This window comes from Pinus tabuliformis, chromosome 1_2, assembly GCF_031772625.1.
Source record: "Pinus tabuliformis cultivar Carrire ecotype Pingquan chromosome 1_2, CPIR1, whole genome shotgun sequence".
NCBI classification, from domain to species: Eukaryota; Viridiplantae; Streptophyta; class Pinopsida; order Pinales; family Pinaceae; genus Pinus; species Pinus tabuliformis.
Window position 1 is genome coordinate 1,268,914,784 of NC_142298.1, and position 6,000 is coordinate 1,268,920,783.

Consider the following 6,000-nt stretch of genomic DNA (forward strand, 5'->3'; position numbering starts at 1 on the left):
ACTAAGGTGAAATCATTCCTTACTGTATTTTAGTTATCTATAATAAAAGAAACACTTGTTTTATTCCTGATAGTAATCTTCTTCATGCTTATGATATCAATGTTATGATTTACATATGAATGGTTGTTTAAATTGTATAACTAACTACCTTTCAATATGCTATGAAGTTGATTTCCTTATGATGCTTGGTCCATATACTGCTATGATTCCTTGAATTGATTTCCTTGTAGGTTGAAGGATCGAAAGGAACTTCGAGAGGGTTTGGACCCTGGCCAGATCTACCCAAACGAAGGACCCCCCGGTGCACTTCTCTTCGCGTAGTTTGTTTATATTTGTATCATGGTTGTATGGAATGCTTGTTTTTCTTTGTAGATAACCCCCGCTCTACTAGGGTATTGACCCAAGACCCTAGGGGAATTTATCCCTCAACACCTGGTCCATTTCATATTCGCGAATATGCGTCATCAATCTCATTTCCCTCCCGGTGTGCAATGCATGCTTTCCCAGTTTTCAGACTACACGCGGTTCCCCTGATCCTGCGCACCTAGTTATCAACTCCTGTAGTCCTTTAACCACCTTATTATCGTGTACCAATTTCATGAATGTCTCTAAAAAGGTAGTTTGCATAGAAGGATCCATCGTTGTTTCTGGTTGATCCTTACTACCTGAAGTAGAGGCCTCCGCGAAGCTCTTCTTAGCTTCCATAAATGTATCCTTTGCGCTTTCCAAGTCAAACTCAGGTTCCTTTGTAAGATCCTTGCGAACCCATGTATCTTCCTTGGGCTGCTTCCCCTTGTCTTCCCCTATGGTCATGCCACTTATGAGCATCATGTTCACGTTGGGGTCTTCTTCACGTGGTTCAGACCTCATCATTTGGATATTATGAGTCGAAGTAGGTTGTAGTACCCCTTTCTCATGCATCTAAGCGATCAACGTAGGACAATCTACCATTTTGTGATCAAACTGAGAACAGTACGAACAAAACATTCTCATTGGGTTGGTAAAATCACGAGCATAGTGCCCCGGTCCTCCGCAATTGTAACAGATTAACTGTCCTCGGTCCCTTCCTGGCCCCATTCCTCCTCGTCCTCAACCTCACCCCTGAAATCCGGCGTGCACCATTCCCGCAGCTAGGCCGAGGCCTCGCGTTTCTGTTTGCATTCTATAGGTTGGGGTCCACTCCATCATCAACTCGTAGCTGCAACATGTATGCTCGTCGTGACCCACCGACCTACAGAAATTACAAAACAGCTACTGCGGAGTCTATTTATACTTTTGCAACAGATGACAATTGTTCATTGTGTGTTTTCCTCCTATCTGACAGATTGTGCACCATGGTGGGGGTGTCGCACTTGGCCCTGATTGTGCTTCAGGTCTTTATGGCATTGCCCCCCCTCCTTCCAAGTAGTTTGTGAATACTAGAAAATGATCCTTATCATGGCCCTAACCCTTGCATTTTATACACCACACTTCCTCGCGTGCCTGCGGCCACGCTGCCCTATGTTGCTTCAAGCTCTGCATTTCTAGGCAGAGATTCTGTAGCTGCGCGTGAATCTGTTGAACTGCTAGCCTTAGATCCTGCATTGATGTTTCATGTAACATCATCACCATTTCCAATGCTTCGGCCTGGGTTGAAAGCTTCTGCTATGATAGTGTCGTCCTCAGATGAGGTGTCAAAGATGTGAAAAACCACGTGCGATGCAACACATTCATCAGTGTCATATTAGCCTCGCGGATCGTACTCTTCAGTCGCTGATCCAGATCCCATGGGGTCTCACCTGGTAGCATTGTGATCTCTTTAAATTCGATGATTGACTACGTTTGTGATTTCGACTGACTGAATTATTTGTTTAGTGCATTTTGGATCTCCGCTATCCCTGCATTTGGGTGATCATTGGAATGCTTGATATACCACGTCAATGCACGATCCTGCAATGCGCTCACCAATGTAGCCTTCTTAATGTTATCATCCATAACTCCTTGTGTTTCCCACACTACTCTTACCATGAACTAGAACTGATCTGGGTCCTCATTTCCTACTCCTCCGAATATGGGTAGCTTAATCGTGCTCGCCATGCTGAACTGCTGGTTTGGTGGAGGTGGTGTGGGCGAAGATAGAGGTGAAGGGGGTGATGTGAGTGGTGTCATAAGTGGAGATGGTAATTTTGGAATGCGCTGCCTTGTCAAACTGACCGCACTCCTCGGAGAAATCCGAGTGCGCTCTTCCTTGCTCGCTCGTGGAGGTGAAATTAAGGGACTATTTCCTAACCCTTCAATACCTTTGTCGACCTTTCCGCTCCACGTTGTTCTAATCATTAATGTATTCACATCACCCATTTTTCACATAACAACATCTTAATCCAGGTATTCAAATAGTTGATGTACTTACCTCGCGGTCCCTTGAGAAAACGTCTTTTTGCTTCTTTGTAGCTTACAACCGTGTCTATCGCAAATTCAGTGATAAACCCTCCTATTATCTGGTCGAGCCAATGGTCCACGGCCTGCACAATCTTATCTTCTGATGCCTCTAGTCTGCGTACTAACTCCGGAGTCCACACTATCAGTTGATCGAGCTTATACCTTCCCTGGCTGTCGGCTAACCTCGTGATCCAATCATATAGTTCTGAAGAGAAGGATGCGAAGAAGATCTCGTGGATTTCCGTATATACGTAGCGATCCAACCACCTCTTCTCGGATATCTGCGGAGTTCTATTTTCCTGTGCCATGAACTCGTGAAGTTTCTGATCCAACCACCCTTCAATTTCCTTCTTCGTAGGGTTCCAGTGTTCCGACATCAGACATCTCTTAGGCAAATCCTAGTCCCAGCAATAAAACCATTTGTTGGCTTGTTGGGGCCTGATCCAGGTTCAGAAGTGTTTTAGCCAAATAAATCTCGAATCTACCAGCCCTTTTGACAATAGTCCGTGGAGTGCGGATTGAGGTCTCACCTGAGGTAGTATGGGAGGGTGCTGGAACCAGGTTTTCGCACCCTAGGGATGTCTTGATGAAGTCTAGGAAGTTCGCGAACCGATCCTGCACACTTGCGCTGCTCTGCACAGCTGTCTGACCTTTTCGTAGCTCTGTAAAGAGTGCGAAGAGGCTTTGTCTAGATCCTTTATCCTTACTGTGTTATTATTATAGATCTGACTTAATTTTGTGGGCTCATTATTCTTATTAATCATTCAACATTCATAACAAGTGTGCGCAATCATAAACATTAAAGAGATGCATAAGAATATAACAGAAACATAAACACACAGATACACAATATTCCAGAATCAACTTATCTTTTATTAACATCTTCTCTGTTACAATCTCAACTCCGCCCTATGCACTCAGCTACAGGGCTCTGCGCACACAGCTGCGGACTCTACCAGGCCTCTGCACACACAACTGTAGAGCCTCTTCCTACTCCTACAACCCAAGACTCGGGTTTACAGACTCAGAGCAAATATTGCAGTCAAACACCCATATCACTTAAGATCAACTCTCTAAAACTTGCTTCTACACTTAGAGCCTCGCTCTATTTATACATTCCCATGGTTTGCGGACCATGGGTATGCCAACACATTCTATATTAAAATACAATATCTTAGGGTGGACAACCCTAGACTCTCACACTCTGCACCTGCATTTTGTGGGGTCTTACCTTACTTTTGACCAAAATTCGTGCTACAATCCCCATAAATCCGCTATGGGGGGAATCCATTGCCCAACACCGCACCTCTTCGCACTCTTTACAGAACTACGTGAAGGTCAGACTGCTGCACGGAGCAGTGCGAGCACGCAGGATCAGTTCACGAACTTCCCAGACTTCATCAAGACATCCCGAGGGTGCAGAAACCTGGTTCTAGCACCCTCTCATACTACCTCGGGTTAGACCTCAGTCCGCGCACTGCGGACTGTTGCTGAAAGGGCTGGTATTTTGAGGATTTGTTTGGCTAAATCACTTTTGAAGCTGGGTCAGGCCCCAACAAGGCAAAAAATGGTTCCATTTCCGGGATTGGGATTTGCCTAAGGGATGTCTGAGGTCGGAACACTGGAACCCTACGAAGAAGGAAATTGAAGATTGGTTGGATTAGAAGCTTCATGAATTCGTGACACAGGAAAACAAAACTCCGCAGATATCTGAGAAGAGGTGGCTGGATTGCTATGTATATACAGAAATCCACGAGATCTTCTTCGCGTCCTTCTCTTCAGAGCTGTATGATTGGATCACAAGGTTAGCCGATAGCTAGGGAAGGTATAAGCTTGATTAACCGATAGTGTGGACTCCCGAGTTAGTGCGCAGACTAGAGGTATCAGAATATAAGATCGCGCGACCAAATAATAGGGGGGTTTATCACTGAGTTCGCGGTAGACACGACTGTGAGCTATAGCGAAGTAGAACGACGTTTTCTCAAGGGACCACGAGGTAGGTACATCAAATCCTTGAATACCTGGATTAAGATGCTGTTATGTGAAAAGCGGGTTATGCGAATACATTAATGATTGGAATGACACGGAGTGGAAATATCTACAAAGAGATCGAAGGATTAGGGAATAGTCCTTTAATTTCACCTTCACGAGAAAGCGAGGAAGAGAGTGCTCGGGTTTCCCTGAGAAGTGCGGTCAGTTTGATAAGGCAGCGCATTCTGCAGTTATCACCCCCACTTATGCCTTCACCCACTTCATCTACTTCACCTCCATCTTCACCCACCCCACCTCCACCACCCCCACAGTTCAACATGATGAGCGCAATCAAGCTACTCGTATTTACAGGAGTAGGGAATGAGGATCCGAACTAGTTCTGGTTCATGGTAAGAGCAGTGTGAGAAGCACAAGGGGTCACGAATGAAAACATTAAGAGGGCCACATTGGTAAGTGTGCTACAGGATCGCGCAATGACATGGTATATCAAGCACTCAAATGATCACCCAAATGCAGGAATAACGAAGATTCAGAATGCGTTGAATAGAGAATTTAGCCAGCCGAAATTAGAGACACATCTAATCATCGGGTTTATAGAGATCGCAATGCTTCCAGGCAAGACCCCCTAGGATATTGATCAGAGGCTGAAGAGTACGATCTACAAGGCTAATATGACGCTAACGGATGCAAAACACCACGCATGGTTTGTGGCATCTTCGACACCATACGTGAGGGTGACGCTGTCACAACAGAAGCTTTCAACCCAGGCCGAAGCACTGGAAATGGCGATGAGGTTGCATGAAACACCGATGTCGAGCCGTAAAAAGGGTCTTTTTCACCTCTATTTACCCCACATTGACTTATCAATCCAGGAATGATTTGTTATCTCAAAGGGAGTACTCAGTTTGAGGCGGTCATTTGTCAGAGTAATGCTAGTAGAATAGTGCTCAAAATACAAGAGTAAAAAGATGCTTAAAACAAAACCTACTTACAGCAAAGCACCTTAAGACTTAAATCATGCATTCAGAAAATTATAGAAATTTATTAGTCAAGGGTACAATGACAGTAACTCATCCCTCTGTAAACTGATGTAACTAAAGATAATCAAGGAAAAGATCCTCAACTTGGGAGTTAGACAACAAATGTCAACGCTCACTACAATCTCAGATCATTCTGCACACCAGAGCAACGATAACAGGAAATGGAACAACAACTAGTTCTTACAAATAAGATTGAACAACGAACCTTAGTCTAAGGAAATAGATGTAGCAATTGTATCCTACAGGAATCAGATAACAACCTTTACTCTAAAGATAAATCAGACAACAAACAGAAATAGAACGACAACTAATTAGCAATGAAATATAGAACAACACTTAGAGTCAAATATAAATGTATAGTGAACCAAGATAAATAACACACACAACATGCCTAATACTAAAAGAAACAGTAATCTGACTTCGATACAACAAGTATCAATCTCAGTTGTAAAGAATAACGATTGTAATTCGTAATGGAACAACAACGCCAGTTGAACAACAATCGCAGTTAAGTGTAAACCATAGATGAATACAATAATACCAACTTATG